Below are 20,706 nucleotides of genomic sequence, written 5' to 3'. Positions count from 1 at the left end.
ACTACCAAACGCATTTGTCACTGATACAATGGTGTCAGCTAAGCGTTCTATCCCTTTACTCTTTTATCTGCAGAACTAACACTTTTCTGTAGGTATCGGCGTATACAGAGTGATTTAGGATAGCAAAACGTCTTAAATCATTCTCCGTCCCTATCGAATACTTTAACTATCGTTTTCAAAACTGACGTTTCTACAAACTCAGTCAAAGTGGGGGCTTCTGTAGACACCTAAAAATGTCTCCCCAAAACCAAACCTGATGATGAACAACCTTTCACCGCCATTATTGGTCGGGTTGAGTATTTAATCTTTGGAGTGCTTAATTCCATGGAAAGCATTTCAACAAACGTCATCCGGTGGATTCCTTCAAGCATAGGAAACTACCAAACGCATTTGTCACTGATACAATGGTGTCAGCTAAGCGTTCTATCCCTTTACTCTTTTATCTGCAGAACTAACACTTTTCTGTAGGTATCGGCGTATACAGAGTGATTTAGGATAGCAAAACGTCTTAAATCATTCTCCGTCCCTATCGAATACTTTGACTATCGTTTTCAAAACTGACGTTTCTACAAACTCAGTCAAAGTGGGGGCTTCTGTAGACACCTAAAAATGTCTCCCCAAAACCAAACCTGATGATGAACAACCTTTCACCGCCATTATTGGTCGGGTTGAGTATTTAATCTTTGGAGTGCTTAATTCCATATTTCCATAAAAAAACTCAATTCTTAGTCCATTTCCCCAAACCATAACTTATTTTCTTCTTTTCGTGCCTTTAAACCCAAAATAATTCATTTATAGTCCTTTAAAATCATTCATTTCGTGTCCTTTTTATAGAAACGTTTATTCCATTTTATTTTCGTCCAAAATCTGGGTCCAATGATTGAATAGTTGGATGGGGATTGAAAAGAGCTTTCCAATGATATATTATAAGCCCAAATCTGAGTTATAACGAATAAGTTATGGCCAAAATATTAAACCGAGTCCAAATTGAACCTAAACCCACCACTACTAAAAAATTAGGCTTAAGTAACACCCACTGGTATCACTTTAAAAATTACATGATTGTTTTATTTTTACATAACACTTTTGTAACATTGTGGTATTTGGTAACATTTTTTGTAACACTTTAATATTATGTAAAACTTTATAGTAACACTTTGATATTAGGTAGCACTTGATTGTAACAGTTTGTTTGTTTTGTCTTGAATTTTTATATGCTCAATCTTTTCTTATTAATTTTTTTTAAAGAGCTCAATCTATTTTTTGTGTTATCAATACTTCGCTTTTTTTTTTTTTTTTTTTTAAAAAAAAATTTTCTTCTTCCTCCTATTTCTTCCTCAAGCTTTCACTGTCTATTTACACCGCACGTCCTTTCCTCAGGCTTCCACTGCTACCTCCTTCTCGCTCCTGGTTATTCACCATAGCCACCATCCATTGCAACTCGTGCTCCAAGCCGAATACCTACACAACAGGCCGCGCTCCAAGTTATAGAGAACAATTGCCACCTCTAATGACAGCGCGCGATTGCCGCCTTCTGGCCTCCATCCTCGGCAGCTTCCATTTTAATGTTAGGGTGGGTTGGTTTAGTTCCCTTTCTTTTCCATTATCAACAAGAATTTGATTTAGGTAAAGTTAGGGTTTCAATTCACTCTCTAATCTTGATGATGATTTCTTAATTTGATGTTAATTTCTCTTTTAAAATGTTTAATTTCACAATTTATAATGAATTTTGCATGCATTTCAATTGATTGAAGTATTTAGATGAGTTTGGGATTTTTGATTTTTCTTCATTTCGATTACTACTGATTTGATTTACCTTGTAATTTGATCTTTGTTGACTAATCAAACCTATTGAAAAGTATGATTTTTATTGTTTAATATGTGAGACACTAGGTGAATGGTATGATTTCCATAAATTGATTTGCTGAAATGTATGAAATTTAGCCTAATCTTGTATTGACCTTGATTGAAATGCTTATTGTAGGCTGTTATTTGAAGGGTAAAAATGATTTCAATTTTTTTTTGTTATTAGTTATTGAAAAGAGTAAATTTTCGGAAATGATCAACCGAGAACTATGTAGATTTAGAAAAGATAAGTTATTCATTAGATTGTCTAATTATTTTTGTTGTATTTTGCTTTACAACTAGAACTATAAAGTGTCAATGCAATGTTGATTAAACTAGATTGCAAATGTTGATTGAAATGCTGGCTTACTAGCTTAAATGCAACCTGTGGGATTATTCTTTGGGGAAATGACATGTTTAAGTAGTTAGCCTGGTGGGACTTAGTTGTGTTGTATTTTATGTTGAATATTGAAATCCAGGTCAGGCCTTGATCTTCGTTTGACATGAGGACGATAACTAGTCTTCTAATTATGTTTCTCCATCTCTTATTTCACTATTGCTACTGTAGCTCATACAATACTTAAACTACTTATAAAGAGTGCATTATGCAAGCTTCAGTTTCAGATAAATCGATATGTGGGTCTTGTATAAGCTTATGTTACTTACTGTAGCTATTAGCCGATTATTAGTATCACATGCCTAATTTTGCATAGGACAATATACCATAGAATAAAGTGTGTAAAGAAAAAATATACTAGTATATAAAAAAGTAAGTATAAGGAGTGGAAAATCAAGAACAGGTTTGAGGGGTACAAGTTAATTTATATGCTTAAATCCCAACATTTTTCCATTTCTATGGTAGATATCAGGTGTGGTATTTCCTTTGATAAATTTTTCCAAATGAAAGTATGAAAAGAATGGTTAATGGACAATAAAAATATTTTTCTTATTCTACCTTGTGCTAGTCTCAAGGACCAAAGAAGGTTAGGTTAGTCGAATGATGCCTTCATTTATCGGTAAAATTCTGTTGACGGATGAATTGAGTGAGAAGTGTAATTGAAATTCTCATGTGGGTTAATCTTCTTAATTAACAATTAGTATGATTTCTTTTCTTCAGTCTGCAAACACCGCTAAAGCTTAATCGATGCAAAAATCGGTATGGTTTCCTGACCGTTCTGGAAGAAATAGACAAGCTGATGTTGGAAGAGAGTTTGAAAGGGAATGAAATGAAATGAATAGATCTTTGTCACTCTTGGGTAAGATGTCTTGAAGTTCTCAGTCTCAACTAGCTCTTTTGTGCTATCTGATTATTGATGTTTTAATACAAAATCATATTTATCTGATTTCTCTTTCATGATTTATGTTTCATAGACTTGGCTATTTGGGTTTTTAATGTGGACATGGGTATATATTCTAGTTTCAGCCTTTACTATTATACATGAAGTAATCAGAATGCTTGTAATGGAAATTCTACAGCATATTTTGTTTCTTTATTATTATAGCAAGCTAAAAGTCATATTAGAGTATCTGCCTTTTCATAATATTTTGTGTTTCCAGATTATTATACCAGCTGCTAGTTGGCGCTATCCACCTCACAAAGATTTCATGCCTAGGGTGCCTTCCAAGTATATTTGCGGTTCCATGTAATTGATTGGAATTAATAGCATTCCAGTTTTCTTTCACACGAGCTCTAATAAAAGCACAAGTGCTTAAAGGAATCTCTTCACCTCTTCCAAAAGCAAGGTTCTGATGGGGAGTTGTTTTGTTCTCGCAATAAAAAGCACTAATTCTTATTATTGCCTTATTTCATTTTTGTTCTAGTTGTTTGATATATGATGCTTTCACACATATATAGGATCAAATGGATCTAGATGAAGGATTGGGATAACAAGTGATGATGCCACAAGAAGTGTACTTGCATATATCCCATTTTGCTGCTGCTGTCACTTACTGCAACTGCTGTTTTACCGCTGCCACTTCTGTTTTACAGCTGTTACATCTGTTTTTTTGCTGCTGTCGTTGTTGTTTTGAGATGCTACTACTACTTTTATGCTTCTATGCTGTGTGTTGCTGACTTTTGCTACTGTTGTTTCTACCACTGCTATTTGCTGCTGCTATTTGCTACAAGTGCTTGCTGCTACATACTACTTGCGGCTTCATAATACTTGCAGTTTCATACTGCTCGCTGCTTCAAACTGCTGTCTGCTGTTGTCTTTTGTTGCTGCTACTCTCATTCTGCTAGCTTGCTGCTCCTATCGGCCGTTTCTGACTTTTTTAAATTTGGAAGTTTTTCTTATTTTCTCACTTTTTCCAAGCTATAGATCGAAGTTGATTTTTTTATATATATATATTTTTGTTATGAATATTATCTTGTTTGGCCAAACATTAAAATTGGTGTTTATAGATTTTCTTTGAAAGAACAATGAAATTATTTCAATATAAGTTATTATTTATCATATATGTTAATTTCTCATTCATACTTGTTGTACATATTAATATTATTTTTATATTTTAAAAATAATAAACGCTACATTAGTTTGCAAAAAGTGCTACATAAAGTTGAATAAAGTGCTACTATATATGTCAAAAAAATATTGAAAAATGTTAACTAATACTCAACAATGTATTCCATTAGTTCAAAAAGTGATACATAATACCGGATAAAGTGATACTATATGATTTTTTAAATGTTACTGATGTGAGTGTTACATAAAATATAAAAAGTAACACTTTCAAAATGATACTAATAATATAAAAAGTGTTACATAAGAGTGTTTATATATAACTATTGAAAGTGTTACCATACGTTACACAAAGTGTTACATAAGGCCTTAGGGAAAATGGGCGGAAGTATCACCCAATAAAGTGTTACCTATTGTTTATAATAACACTTTTACCACTTTATGTAACACTTTTTGGGTGTTACCTGAGGTTAGTTTTGTACAAGTGCACCTTGCCTACGACCCAATGATCATGCGGAGGGTCCAAAAGCTTTAATGCCATTTCTTAATCAATTAGGATTAATTGGAAGCTTCTATAAGTCTTTAAAAGATCTTAATTTTCCTTTTTGACAAGATAAGGTTAAAAAGTTTGAAATTGAATAAAAATTTTCTTTTTGAAAGTCCTAATTCTATTTGAATTGAAAGATGTTTAAAGATAGACAGATATTATTTTTGTGCCTAATAGTTTTATCCAAATATTAGATGTTTAGATATCCCTTGAAATTATCTTTCCAATGATATATTATAATATCAATTCCGAGCTATAACGGAAAAGATATGAATGAAATATCAAACTCTATCCAAAACTGACATCGTCTCACTATTTCGGCCATATCTTTTATTCTAAAAAAATTTTATTTTGATTGTAATTGGGTTAGAAAATAGACTTTAATAGCTTTCCAACGACATATTATTTATATTATTTTGATTTCTGGATCAAAAGATATGATTAAAACAAAAACCACAAAAACTGCAGTCTATCGAGTTTTATTCCGATATAATTCAGATCTTATCTTGTTTTTTCGACCCTTCCTTTTTTTCTATAAATAGAGGTCAAATCTTCCTTTTTTCAATCATCAACAAGCTTGATCATCACAATCATTCTCTTCTCCCTCTTTAGCCTAAATACTAGCAACCCTATTATCTCAAAATACTTTCCCTATGCACTCCAAGGAATCCATACAATACCCGAAGTTCTATACTTTAACCAAAGAGTGAAATGTATAATTAATTGAGGGTTTGGACCAAATCATCTCTACTTTTTATTTAATTTAATTTCCTTTTGATTTATTATTTATTGAAGTTACTAACAATTTATTCAAGATGTAGCAATTTAAAGGAACGCGCGGAATGTGAGTAATTAACTAACTTAATTACTTATTTTATTTTAATATTGCTAGTATCATGATTAGGTTAATTTATATTTGATTTGAATAACATTATTATTGTTAAATTGCTTTCAATATTATTGTTTATTCTATTATTATTTATTGATCACCATATTGCATGTTTAAAGGGAATATGTAATTGTGAATCACGCCTAATAAGATAATTTGGACAACCGGTTTAGGTTCCTTTTTAATCTTGTTATTAATTCAAGTAATCACTAATATTTTAAGATCATGTGTTGCATTAATATTCAATCAATTTATCCTATTAATAGTTTAAAGCAAATTGAATCTTTGTTTGCATGCCTTTGAGATCGCAGGAATCACTTTTCACTATAAGAATTGAGTAGAGGCCAATACGGGCGAATGTGACTCCATGAATCACTTCGTACCATCATCCTCGATCCTCCTTTCGTGGTTCCAAACCATATGGAGTTAGTAATCTCATGGATTATGATTGGGGTGTAACCTTCACGGGTCAATAGTTGTTGCCTTTTGTTGTCCCTTATTCGTGGTTACCTTTTATGATCCGTGAACGGTTTAAAAGTTCCATAAAAACTTGTTGGTGGCTCCGTAATTTTTTTTGTCCCTAATCGTATATGTCAATTCCCACTTCCTATGAGTGCTAAGCATATTCACAACATGCTTTTACGTAGGCGCACTTCGAACGACACCTAATGCAGTCAAGGTTGAAGCTGAGACACTTAAACAATTTCATTCTAGCCAAGTGCCCAGGTGGGAAACACAATCAGGCGGATGCTCTGTCGAAATTGGCATCCTCCGCCTCCTGTTATACGCCTTGGTCAGTCTTCTGGGAAGTAATGGAAAAACGAAGTATATCTAATGACGAGCCCGTTGGAGTTCTGGATCGAAGTTCTACTTGGATGGATGGCATGCGGGCGTATCTACTAACGGCACGCTCCCTGATTCACCCCTGGAGGCAGCCATACTGAAGAAGCGTGCTGCAAACTTCGAGATGAGGGAAGGAAAGCTCTTAAAGGTGGGGTTTATGAAGCCTCTAGTGAAGTGCGTTACCCCATAAAAGGGGAGAGAAGTTCTCGAAGAATTGCATGCGGGATACTGCGCCTCTCATGCAGGCGGCAGGTCCTTAGCTGTCAAGGCTAGACGACATTATTGCTGGCCCACTCTTGAGTCAAATGCCATAGAGTTTGTTAAAAAATGTGATAAGTGTCAAAGATTTGGTAAGCTAATCCATCGGCCGGCTACTGACTTGACGACAATCCACAGCCCAGTTCCGTTTGCTAAATGGGGCATGGACATTCTAGGTCCTTTTACACTTGTACCAGGTGGTAAGTGCTACATCCTCGTGGCTGTGGATTATTTCACCCTGTGGGTGGAAGCAGAGGCGGTCAAAGGCATCAAGACAAAGGATGTCATCTTCTTCATATGGAAGAACATTATCACCCGGTTTGGGGTACCTATGTCCATGGTATTTTATAATGGACCTCACTTTGATACGCCTCAACTTAAAGCTTTGTTGGGAGATAAAGAGATCTCACATTGTTTTGCATCAGTCGACCGACCCCAAGCAAACGACCAAGTTGAAGCCTTCAACAAACTCATCTCAGAAGGTATCAAAGAGAAAATAAAAAGAGCCAGTGGTTTATGGGCTAAAGAGTTAATTCATGTCCTATGGGCCATCCGGACAACTGAAAAGGGGGCAACTGGAGAAACCCAATTTCTCATGGTTTACGGTGCTGAAGCTGTCTTACCCATCGAGCATTATGAGCCGACTCTACGAGTCATGCTATACGATGAAGAGGCAAACTAGGAGGCCATGCGGCTAGCATTGGACTCTCTCCCGGAGCGCAGGGGCAATGTCGCCTTGTGTCATGAGATGTACCGTCTAATATTGACTCGTGCCTATAACAAGAGAGTGCACAAGAGGCCCTTGAAAGTTGGGGACTTTGTGTTACGAAAAATTGAGGCAACCGGTAGGGCCAATGAGCAAGGAAAGCTAACTCCAAATTGGGAAGGCCCCTACCGGATCTATGAAGAAGTAAGAAATGAAACATACTGGCTGGAAACTCCGAATGATAGGCGGCTGCATAGAACTTGGAATGTAGACAAGTTGAAAAAGTACTACTTCTAAGACTTGTAAATAAAAAGCTCATTAATGAAAAGTTGCTTTTTGTTTTCAATTTAATTTAATTGCTTTGTATACATACATGCGTAACAATACACTACCACCTGTTGAAAACAAAGACGGTCCGCTAAAAAAATAAGCTAGGTTAAAAACTTGGCGGCTAACCTGATATTGAAATAGAGGCCAATGGCCGGATGCAAATTTATTTTATAAAAACGCCTGTTCTAATATGAGTATGGAGTCCGGCGATGCCCCTCTTGGTGTTATCGCCGCAGAGGGCATTCTATCATTTGCTCTACAAGCATATATACAGACGATAAAGATTAAACGACCTAATTGGTTAACTCATAGTTGTCGGACCAAAATAATCTAAAAGAATGACTAGGCTACCCTTCTCCGAAAGCTTAACACCGGATGTCAAGTGACATCAGCTGGTCAATTACTGAAGTTCTCTGTTAGACAATTCCACGAAGTTGTACCAGTCACCCTAATGGGGCAGACGAACCAGGTGCAATGGATTGCAGGCACCCAGACAACCTTTAAGCCGTATGAGGATCACCAAGCAGGCGAACAATATGTTACCTATTTCATTAACTGCTAGGCGGCAAGTTCCCGTCTGGCTAATAAAGAAGTTAAATGCGAATACCCGATTGGGAAAAAATGGCTGCTTTTGATGGTTGTGTACTTGGTTTGGAGCAATCACCACTGTGATTGATTGACTTAGGAACATTCCATACTCTTTAAAGTATCAAACTTTCCAAAGCCACTCAATCAAAGAGATACTGAAACCAACCACACAACCGCCACGGGAAAAGAGTACCGGTATACTATCTGAATTGCCACATGCTTTAAAAAGTTAGGCAAAAATTCGAAAATAAAATTGCAGAATATATATGAAAAAATTGAAACAAAATAATTAAGCCGACTTAAACGGCAAATTTCATTTAAAACTGGTTAGAACTGGATAATCGGAGGCCTGCCAGGAATGCCGCCTCATAGCATCCAAAGTAGGCATTTGCATTATCCTTCTCATCTTTCCAAGAGATGGTGCTTAGCTCAGGCGACACCTGGATAGTATATCCATTTCCTAGGGGCCGCTTCTTTACAAAGCTTTCAATTCCCTTTAACATTATCCGCCTATCTTTAGCGAAGATGTGGATGTTAAACGGATCTTCCTTTGCTACGCTTTTTTTTCTCTCTTCGGCTTCACTATCCTCAAGTGGGGAAAGAGGGGCATCACTATCATCCTCAGAGCTAGACCTTGAGGTGGAGCTTTCATCGTCTCCCTCTTCGCCAGCTGACCCCGATGCAGACTCTTCCCTATCTCTGTTTATGGGGCCATCTTCGTCAAGGTCCGTCAGGGAGACGACTCCCTCACCTTATCTACCCTCATCGTATAAGATGGTGTCACTTGGGGTTCTAAGAATCCCATATGGGGAATATTCCCCTGAGCCTTCATTGCTCTTTGACCCCTCAACCAGGGTTATCTCGTTAGACGACACTTCCAAAGTATCGTTTCTTCGACGTCGTTTGGTGGCTATCTATTTAGTTCTAGCCATCGTGTTGTGCACAGACACATAAATGGTGGGTTGAGGAGTACAAAATTGCTCCATGCACCTATAGCCGACACTCCCAGGACTAAAGTTAGCCGTCCTAGGTGACCGACTGACTGTTGACCTAGGTCGTGCCCTATGTGTTGGTGATGAGTCCATTTATTAAATGAATTGAAACAAATGTATATGAGGTAAAGGGGGTAGAAGCGGTACCTTACGTTTGTCTCTGAAAGGGGGGAAAACGGTGATGACTGATTGAGAATGTTGCTGAAGTTGACCTTGCTTGCTTGGAGTAAACACGGTTGAGAACCGGTTGAGGAAGGTGGAAATTTAGAAAAGTTTGTGTTCACACACATACAGAAGGTAGACTCTCTCTCTCTCTCTCTCTCTAAAACTTTGTAATTTCTCTCTCTAGAATATTTTGGAAACGTCCAAAATGAAAGGGATAAAATACGTATTTATAAAGGGGTAAAAGCGAGGGCAATTTTGTAATTTTCCCAGAAATGTGAAAAGTTAAATTTTCAAAGTAAAAGAAATTTTATTACTATCTCCTATGGGTGAGTGACATGTGTCACAGATGAAAGGATTGGTGTCCTTCGAACAAGTGTATTATTCTGATAATGGGTTCAGAATTATTAGAAAGCTAATATATTCAATAAGGTCAAGTGATTGGAATGCCTGGGTAGAGGCCGCTTCCGATCAGTAATATTAATGCATAATTAATATTACAGCTTAATCTTGACTGAACCCTTTGGGTCACACCCAAGCAACTAGCGAGCCGAAGCGACGAATTAATTCGGAAGGAATTAATGAGTCGACCGAGTAATTTATTTTTAGTTGTCGGATAATCGAGCTTGGAGCGTCAAAACCGAGCGTCGGAGAATCTCAAATGTCGAGCCAAAATTTAGGAATTGGCGAGACGGGAAAATGCTTTAAGTAACAAGTAAAAACCCTAGCCACGCAAAAACAAGGGAAGCGTGCCAAATAGGAGTGTGCCACATGGCAACACACATGGCAGCACGCCATGTGGCAGCGCACGTAGCAACCACGTTGGCTGCCACCAAGTGGCAGCGTGCCATGTTGGCAGCACGCCATGTGGAAGCGTTCCACGTTAGTAGCGCGCCATGGCAGCGCATGTGGCAAGGGGATCGTGGACCCGAGAGACGGGTCAGTGGCCCAACCGAACCCAACTTGGGGCTCAAGGTTCGGTGACACATGGTTTGCTCACAATGCATGTGAGTTGCCTTGGGGATCAAGTGAGAAAGTGGTCCTCACCTAACCATGTGACACTTGTTACTTGTTCCTTGGTTTATTTAACTAAGGGTTAAATTCATCAATCTTTCCATGTGGGATATATGTGAAAAAGTTCCAAACTGAAAGATTAGTGGAACTCACAAGGAAGCTTTCCTTATAAATAGTCGAGGCATGGCTTGGGATTACTTGCTTGAGTAAGAGTTGGAAAAGGGATCACTAGTAGTGAAAACTCAAGAATTGGAAAAGGTATCACATTTTGTGAAAGCCTTTGAACTCAGTTACTCGGGTTTATCGGTCAGGTCTTGCTAACCCAAGACATTGGACCTAGTCGGTGATCGTTGTTGCGGGTGGATCATCGTTGGAGGCTTCGTAATTTCGAAGGTAGCTTTTAAGTAAGAGCCCAAGTGGTCGGGCGAAGCACGCTCCAAAAGGTAATCGTTTTATCTTAATCTTATTGTTAATTTTATTATGTTTATGGTTTTATTTATTGCGAGTGCAATCTTATTTTTGGGTTTGTTTCCGTGGTGAGTCGGACTCACCAAACCCCAACAGCGGTATCGGAGCTTCGCTTGTTTATTTTAAAAATCCTAATATTTTTCAAGGTGTTTTTTATGGCTTAATTTTTCTGGTTTTAAGTTGCTAATTAGATTAGTAGCTCGTTTTATCCATTTTAACCTTGTATTAGAGCTGACTTCAGCTCTCGAACCCTAATTTCGACCAAAAAATAGTGAATTTTGGGTGGGAAAGGCATTCTGGAAATGGTTTGACCCTTTTAGGGCTCGGGTTTTAGCCAAAAAAAAAAAGACCAGAAATGCAATTTTCGAAGGGTTTTTCGTTTTTACGAAAATTTTTAAATCTTTCTAACCTTGAAAATTAATTGCATATTTATGGTGGTTATGTAATTGGTTCAATACATATTTTATATTTAATTTTAAACCTCTTTAGGCATGATTACTTGGTGGTAATTTGTGTTTGAAAGTTTGGTTTTATTTTTCACATAATTGCAAATTAATTGCATTAAGTGTGAATTTTTTTTTGAGGCTTCTAAGTACTAAAGATTCAATCTTTAATTATGTTAAGTGATTGAAACTTTGAGTTACTAAATTCTATGAATTTTTGTTGAACTTTGTTGATTTAATCATTTTTAATTAAGTTGATTGGAATCATAAAGTTTGAAACTTGTGATAGAAATTTGTTTATCTTCATATTGGAAGATATAATTTTTCAAGGATTCACAAGTATTAAAGTTGTAATCTTTATTGAACTTATGTTCATTTTTCCAACTCCCTTTTATTTTGTCAAAATCTCAAGATTAATTTAAGTTAATTAAATTAATAGTGAGTAATTGCCCTCTTATTTTGTTTCATCAAGTTAAACCAAATTTATTAAACAATGGTTCTTGAAATAATTTTGATTTTATGCACTTAGATGAAATTATTTAAGTTGGACTTGTTATGTTTTCATTTTTCCTCAAAATGAATTGATTCTAAAATTAATTTCGATTTAATTAAATATGTCACACAAAATCGGGATTTTTCCTGAGGCATGAGCACCAAATCGAGACCTAAGAGCCCCTAGCATACTCTTGGCCAGTCGAGTTTCTCACACAACTCACATGGGGCTGCCGAGGCTGCTGGGTGCCTCAAAGTGGTGCATGAATACGGGGGAGCTGCTGTGCAGCACCATGGCACACCATGGCAACCGCCTTATGGCTGGCCGTGGGTAAGCCGTGCGTGGGGCTTGCATTGAGTGTGTATGTGTGCGTAGCTTGGTACAAAATTGGGGGTGATATGCGTAGACATTGCTTGTAAAGCAATGTGGTGCAATGAAATCGTGCTAGTTGTGTCAAGTTGTGAGCACTCCAAGTCTTAGTGTTAGGCACTTGGATATTTTGGACTACTTAATTTTTTTGCTTAATTTGTCATTTTTTATTATTTTGTTTTATTTAATTAAATTTTTGAGGCTAGGCCTCAGGTTTTTTGAGCGACAATTACAAAAAATTTATTTTGGCAAATAATTGGGTTTTACTGACTTAATTAATCGGATTAATTAAGATGGATGCGGAAGTGAGAGCTTCACATATTAATTGCGCTTATTTACATAATCGGTTAAAACAACTTTGATTAGTTTTAATTAGGCATGTTAATTGGATTAACCACCTAGATTAGTTACTAGTTATCGCGTGTTTATGCATTGGTACTTGTTTATCGTTGTAAAATGCATGGGCCATTCTCAAATAGTGAATGGATGAATGGAATGTATATTCTCTCACAGGTTTTATAAAATGGAAACTAGTAGGACCCAATTAGGACATAAAATACGGACTGCGATCTGTGATGTATTTTTGTAAATCTAAATACGATCTGCGTACCGTTGAGTATTTTTGTACCTTAATATTTAAATTAGTCCTAATCATAGTAACTAATAGTTGCATAATTTTAGTCAAATCATGAAGACAGAGTTTCTTGGAAGACAAAGCCATGAAGTTGCAAAAGAAGACCTTTTGAAGACTTGAAGAATTCAAGGGGTCATGCTAGTTGCCAATATGCATCAAAGTGCTTATGCTTTACATATTAATGATCATTTATATATGAATTATATGTTAGATGCATGTTTAGGATTTCGAATGTTGTGATGATTAATTAAGTTGACTTAAATCAACAAACATAGAAACCCTAGGTCCCTAAAATATTGAGTAAAATTGCCATTCCAAACCCATTGAGAGTAGTGATGGGCTACGCCAAAGCGAGGCATCACTACTACTCCCTAGACTCATAAGGAAAACCGGGTATGCAAGTTTGTTTTTATTGTACTCAACGATATGAGTGATGGAGTCCTAACATGTCGTGGTAAAGTAGATAAATTGTTGAGAGAGCATTAGATGCGACGATTTATTCCACCAAGAGTGGCTTGGAGCCATTAGCAAAGCGTTGCTTACCTTAGGAGATTGAGTGTTAAGACAAGCAAAAGCATGCTTAACCACTCTTTCTTTCTTTGGATCTTGGAATCGACTTATTCTCGCCAAATGGGGACAAATTTAATGCGTGGATAAGACGTGTAATAAGATTGAAAATTTGCATGAATACCTTTTAATTTTCAAACTTATTATGTTATTTACTTGATAAATGGTTATACTTTGCACTTATATTTGTAGAATTTCAAATCAAACTATATTGTTTTCCATGATTGGTAAAGGAAATCTTTGAGAATGGTTCTTAAGGAAAAGTAAAGCATTTCTAAAATACAATTCTGATAAATGACTTTTATAACAATGTCCGAAAGGAAGGTTGGACATCATGTATTCAAAATACTAGGTAGTTTTGATAAAACATGAAGTATTGAGTTGCAAACTCAAATTGTCAATATTAATAACCAACATATCTTGTTCTTTAATACATAGATGAGTAGGACTCATTGATGTAGTAATTCAACCGTGAATTAAAGGAAAAGCTGGAACTTTGTTTTACGGTGCATTAGATGCTTAATTATGCTTACAAAAGTATAAAAGTCAAAGACTCTTAAAGAAATGGTTCTTAATGATTATGAGATAAAGTATGATAAGAAATATAGGAAACGAGGAACAAATAAAAGGAATGAGATTCCATTTTACTATAAAATTCATGTTATTGAAGTTAAGTTAGCAACTCGTTATCTTCACAAAATATCGGATACAGCTTGAGTGTTCCACTTTGAAAGTGACCTAAACTATTGAAGATAAGCTAAGTTATCAACTAACAAGCTTAGAATGAAGCAAGTGGTGCTACATCAATCGTAAGGTCGTATGCTTTGTTTAAACACCTTTAAGCTAAGGCTGGAACAAATAAATGGTTGTTGTGTTCCATAATCAGCAATTGATCCATTTACACATGGAAAGACTCACATTCAAAGCAATGAGAAATATTTGTAAATGTAATTGAATGGCATGGTTGTCTAAACCATCAGTCAAGAATGCTTGATTATAAACAAACATTTTCTTAACATGATAAACTGGCAAAAGCTCAAAGTCATGGGCATGATTTACATTCCGAACATCTTTAGCAATGTCACATCGACAAGAATGTACTTAAGTCTTGTAGGGAATATTCCAAGCATTACCCCAAACTTGAACCCCACTGTGATCATACACTTAAGTACGATAGTGTCCAAAGGGAAAGAAGCTAGAGCAAAAGAGTCGCCAACAAGTTTTAGGAACTTGTAAACTATTCACGAGATGAAGGTTACACCCCTTAACGATCCTGGAGATTGTCAACTCCAATAGGTCCGGAACTATGACTGGATATTCGAGGATGAAGGTACAAATCCAACCTAAAAGAGATTGAACCTTCCCTAATAATAGGCCTCTACTTTATTTTGATCGTATTTATGTGCGCTTTCTGACTAACATGCAATCAATAGGTTTACCCTAAACCTGTTTCATCTATGTTGGTTGAATATTAATGCACAAATAAATCTATTATTGGCGATCACTTGAATTATAATCAAATTAACCCTAAACAAGATTATTAATTATCTTATTGAGCGTGATTACAAGTACCAATTCCCTTTAAACATGCATAAAAGTTGTGATCAATCAATAACAATAAATATAATCAAGCAACAATAATCATAATAATAATAATAATCATAAATCATAATAATAATCATGATAATCCAAATCATAATCATAATTATCATAATCACGTTAAAGCATAATATTAATAGTAAGATCATAGGCATGATACTAACAAGATTAATAACAAGCCCTAGCATGTCACTAAACAATAAAAATCAAAGCTTTAGCCCTAACATAATACTAACATGAATATTAGGAAGAAAATAGGAAGAATCACAATTGTCATATTTGATATTAGAAATTATTGTTGTTACCCTAAACATGATATTAGGAAGATAAAGACATCCTAACATGATACTTGGAATCAAAATAACAATCTAGACATGATTTCAATATAAAAATATCAATGAATCAATTATAGCACTTACTTGGATGCCTCGTACCTCTTTCTAATAACAAAATACACGCGTTAGTAACTTCAAGGAAAATAATAAATAAAGAATTAAATTAAATAATCGAAAGAGAGATTTGGGACCAAACCCTCAGAAATTAAAACCTTTCATGTTTAGGGCAAATGCAACTTCGAACTTGGCTATGTGTTTCTAGATCATGTGAATGCGGAATTTTGTATGCAAAAGGCCAGTTTAGAAAAGAGAGAGAGAGAAGAAGCTTTAGCTTAGAGAGAGAAGAGAATTAGAAAGTTGTTGATGATTGAAAACAGAGGTTTTAGGAGACTATTTATAGAGAAAATCAGTCGGATATGATAAAAAATGAATCAGAGTTTCGAAAAGAATAAAACACGATCGCAGCGCCAAACACGCGCATGTCGCCAAACGCTGGAGTGCTGCGCCAAACGCCAAGTCTCGCGCCATACGCCAGGTCTGTCACTAGACATTTGTCCTGTCGCCAGACGCTGAAAATAAATTTCCACGCATTTTCTTATTTTAATAAAATTTAACCGTACGAGAGGGTAAAATCGTATTTTCCTTAAAACACTTCTTTTATTCTGATTAAAACTCTTAAAAGTCAACTAAAGTCAATTTATCAATGCTAATTAAATTCGGAATGAAAAGAACCTTCTAGAAGAATCTAGAAGACTATAATCAATCCTAATCACATTAGGAATGATAAATCAATATAAGGCCCTCATCTAGATGATTGGGCTGCACATAAAGATTAAATCGGGCCCAGTTTATTAATTTGGCCATAACTTCCTCATTGTTCATCGGAACGGGACTTATAATATATCGTTGGAAAGATCTTTTCGAACCCGACCCAACTACACCATTATTGGACCCTTGAAATGGACCAAACTAAACTGGATTGGCTGTTTTTTTAAAATAGGTTTTCAAAAATCAGAGAGAAAGAAAAAGAAATAAAATTATCCGCAACACTAGACTTTCAACACTTTCACTTTATTCGATTATGATTTGATGTGAAAGGTACTCATCACTGAGTTTGGTTTTGGGGAGACACAAATGGGTGTCTACAGAAGCCCCCACTTTGATTGAGTTTGGAGAAACGCAAGTTTTGAAAATGAAAGTCAAAGTATCGATAGGGACGGAGAATGATTCAGAACGTTCTGCGATCCTAAATCATTCTTGCAACGCTAATACCTGCAAACTAGCGTTAGTTTAAAACAGATAAGATATTTAAGAAACACGTATCTTGCATTGTCGAGCACACGTCTCTATAGTAACCGTTTTATTGTTGTTTCTTTGCCGTTGTTGTGAAAACCTTCCACAAGCTAGGGGAACGCCATCCTGCTGTTTGTTTTGACGATCTTCTGCAAGCAAGAGAATACCGCCTGAAGACTACTACGCTTGTAACTGCCTCCAATTTTGCCGTTACAGACTTCTACAAGCTAGAGAATACTATCGAAGATTGCTTCACCTGAAACGACCTTCTAGCGCTTTGTGATCAACTTCCACAAGCCAGGAAACACGATCGAAGATTGCTTCGCCTGAAAATATCCTCATTTGTTGCGACAATACCCTGAAGAGTATCACCGAAGACCAACATCTGTCGATCCTTTGTTTTTGCAATGCCTGTACGTCGACGCTTTTGCTACTTTGGAACCAGTCTGAGGTGTTTCTAAATCATGAACCAGTATGTCGATTCTTTAAATAGTGAACCAGTATGTCGGTGCCTTTGCTTTGTATATGCATGAACCATTATGTTGGTGCCTTTGCTGTAAAACCATTATGTGGGTGCCTTTGTAATGAGCCAATGTTTAGGCGCTTTAAGCTAAGTGAGACGATCATTTATCAGGTCGATCACTTAATGCGATTGTAACAGAGCCGATTATTAAATCATGTCAAATTGCTTATAGGGGCTAACTGGCGAACCAAGGAACCCAAAATTGCTGTATGAGGTGAAAATAACCGCTCTGAGTGGCTAAGAACTCTGTCGCCGCTGCAAGGTTACTGGCGCCAAGAATTGGCTCTGTCGCCAAACGCTGGACTCTAGCGCCAGACGCCAGAGATGTCGTTTGGCGCTAGAATCGGGATTTCCGTATATATTCCCTTTTCTTCTTCATTTCGCCGCTGCTGCTCTTTGTTTTGAAAATTCGCCACGGAACTTCGTTTCACTCATTCTTGCTTGTTTCTCACCAAATTCGCTCAAATTTGTTGCAAATCGAAGCTTTATTCATCTACTTTCCCAATCTATGTAATTTTTTTGTCAAACTCACCCTGGTTTTTGATGAATTTGTGCGTTTTTTATTCACAAATTTCTGAAAAATTCGAACCTTATTATGCTTTATTTTCTTTGTTTGCCGAATTTTATGCCATGAAATTGCTTGATTATGTTTGTATATTGCCTTGGGAGTGTTTTGAGACTTGTTTGACTCAATTTGGTGAAGAAACGAACAAATCACTATTGTCGGACCTCTTAAGGTCGGGAAGATAATGTGGCTTGTTCTTGATGTTTTTGCTAGCAATCCTTGTCCAATTTTTCACAATAATTATCATAGTATTGCAATAAATTGTTTGGATGCTTAAAGATGCCATATATGCTTGAATTGAAATTGTACTCCGTTTTAGTACTACGTACTCTGTTTTTTTGCGAACATAGTATCATGCAGCTATGCGAACCTTAGATACTATAGAACCTTAATTTATGTTGATTTTGCACAATATAGTATGACTAGACAGCGAGGTTCGGGTTCACGGTCCCGAGACACATGACAGGAGCATGAGCTCGTAGAGGAGGACGCCGACCCGTCCACTTCTCTTGGTCCCTTAACCGAGTGGGATGAGCGGACCTTGTACTTTGTCCCCGACCACCACATTTCTGAGACGGTGTGCCGTGGGATCACCGCTGGTAGGACACGTTGCCATGGCTCGGGCAATGAGACTCTGGGAAATTTGTATAGGATGTTCATCAGCGTCGATGGAGAGTTGAGACTTCTCTAGGAGTCTTGTGGGCTGACTTCCCTATTTGAGGCGACGAAGGCCATGAGTTCTTCTGACGGGGGTCACTGTGTGGCTCACGCCCTGGGGAGTTCTTTTGGGACACCACCTACACTTTCCACTTTCCTTGGGGTGAGATGATGGTTACCCCAACCGACTTTAGTCTTATCTTGGGACTAGAGTTCAGTTCTACTACGCTGCCGTTCGACAGCAACATCAGCGTCTACTCTCTTGAGGTTGATGAGCTTCTGGATCCGATCCCTATTCAGGCTCGTGCTTAGGTGGAGTCTTCACAGTTCAGCAGCAAGAGTATTCGTCGGTCGACTCTTGCGGTAGCTTTTGAGGATGATGCGACCACCCGAGAGCAGCGGGTGCACATCTTTGTGCTTATCTTGCTGTCAGGCACGTTTTCCCCTGACAAGGGTAGTAGGGTGCTGCACTACTACCTTTTGGTTGTCCGTGATCTTCACCTGATCGGGACTTACGACTGGGCCAGCTTGGCCTATGCTGATTTTGTGCGTGCGATGTGAGACTCGTGTCGACACCGGTCATACACGGGGAACATCGCGCTGTCCGGCTTTTGGAGAGTCGTAGAGGTATACTTTATCTCCTATAAAGTAAGCTCTAATATTTTTGTTAGCACTTGCTGATATCTTTTACCTTTTGTAGATTTGGTTCTACGAGTACTTTCCTTCACTCGCGCTGGCGAGACCGTCGCCACGCGGGTTTCCCGTGGGCGGCTGTTGGGGAGGCCAGCACGTTGGGGCGTCTACCACCCATGTTCGAGAGCAGATCCTCTCGGTATGATTTTTTGCATAGTTAAACACTTTTTTATTGCTTTTAGTAGATTCTTATATCATAGGCATTCTTCGTAGGAGCCTATTATGCTGTACCGACCATGGGACAGTTTGGTTATCCCTGGGCTAGCCGCGCAGTACACTGCTGAGCGTTGCTACTTCCTAGGGACGTATGGGGAGGTGGCATACTTGGGAGAGAGGATTGCTATTCAACACTCCTCGAATGTTTTCATCGTCCCTGCTTCTCCACCACGTCTCATGTTCAATGACGTGAGGCTGCTCAGCCGTTGTTAGCTCCGGCCCCTGTTTTGTCTGAGGAGGCGGCGGTATGATTTTCATCTTTTACCTTTTACTAAGTAGCCCCCAAGTGATATTTTACTCATTTTGGTTTGCTTTTTTTCAGGCTGGGTCTATTGAGTTCGTGCCCCCTCGTATGTCCATCCACTACTAGGGGACATATGGGCATATCGAGGAGATGATTCCTCTTGCTCCCGAGGATCAGCGCTTTGTGGAGCGATCGATTCCTCGCCACCAGACTCGGGTGAGTTTATTTACTTGCTATTTGGTCCATATCTGTCATGCATTGTTACTGACTTTATTTCTTTGACAATTCTCACGCGAGGTGGTTACAACGATGGCGAGGTGCATAGACGCCTTCCGTAGCCAGCTCGTTCGGATGAGTGGCGTGGGTCGAGACTTGGTCGTTAAAACTAACCCCTACCCGAGGCCAAACAAAATTTGTAAACACTCAACACACCCCTTGACAAGCGCACTTTAGGGCGCGCTTTAGAGCATATTTTAGGATGATTTTGGATGTATTTGGGGCCGTTTTGGCCGATTATTACCTTGTTATGATTACGTTCCCCATATTACGTGCTTCACGGGTTTTTGGTTTGTTTTTGATGTGTTTTCAAGTAATATCAACCGAGTTTAATCGGATCCCGAGCCCTTGATGTGTAACCGAGCTAGCCTTGACCGAAGTCCGAGGAGTTAAGGAAGTTCAAGTGTCGTGCATTGATTACATAGCACAGGCAGCACGACCGTGTTACCATAGGCACACCCGTGATGTCCTATAAGCAAGCAACCCCAGGCAAGGCAGCACGACCGTGCAAGCCGATAGCACGGCCGTGTCAGTATCCACGCACCAGCATGGCCGTGCAGGCCATTAGCACGGCCGTGCCAGATGTTGCCCGTGCCCGTGTCAGCTTCAGTATGAGCCCCGTGCTAGAGCATATTCAGCACGGCCGTGTCATTTTTAGCACGGCCGTGCCAGGAAGCTGCACGGCCATGCCATAT

The 20,706-nt window shown here is 37.9% G+C and overlaps 1 long non-coding RNA gene across 3 annotated transcripts; it reads left to right on the top strand.

Annotated features, from left to right (window-relative positions):
- Window positions 1-1,102: 1,102 nt before the first annotated feature.
- LOC110711358 lies at window positions 1,103-4,261 on the top strand. Of its 3 annotated transcripts, XR_002509347.1 has the most exons (4): window positions 1,103-1,626; window positions 2,963-3,101; window positions 3,403-3,588; window positions 3,701-4,261. It is a non-coding gene; the product is annotated as an uncharacterized LOC110711358 (long non-coding RNA). The 3 variants fall into 3 exon arrangements; XR_002509346.1 differs by having other exon boundaries at window positions 1,103-1,573; window positions 3,403-4,261; XR_002509345.1 differs by having other exon boundaries at window positions 3,403-4,261.
- Window positions 4,262-20,706: the final 16,445 nt, after the last annotated feature.

Source organism: Chenopodium quinoa, unplaced genomic scaffold (genome assembly GCF_001683475.1).
Source record: "Chenopodium quinoa cultivar QQ74 unplaced genomic scaffold, ASM168347v1, whole genome shotgun sequence".
In the NCBI taxonomy this organism is placed as follows: domain Eukaryota; kingdom Viridiplantae; phylum Streptophyta; class Magnoliopsida; order Caryophyllales; family Amaranthaceae; genus Chenopodium; species Chenopodium quinoa.
The sequence above is the reverse complement of the archived record's forward strand: the minus strand, read 5'-3'. Positions and strand labels throughout refer to the sequence as shown.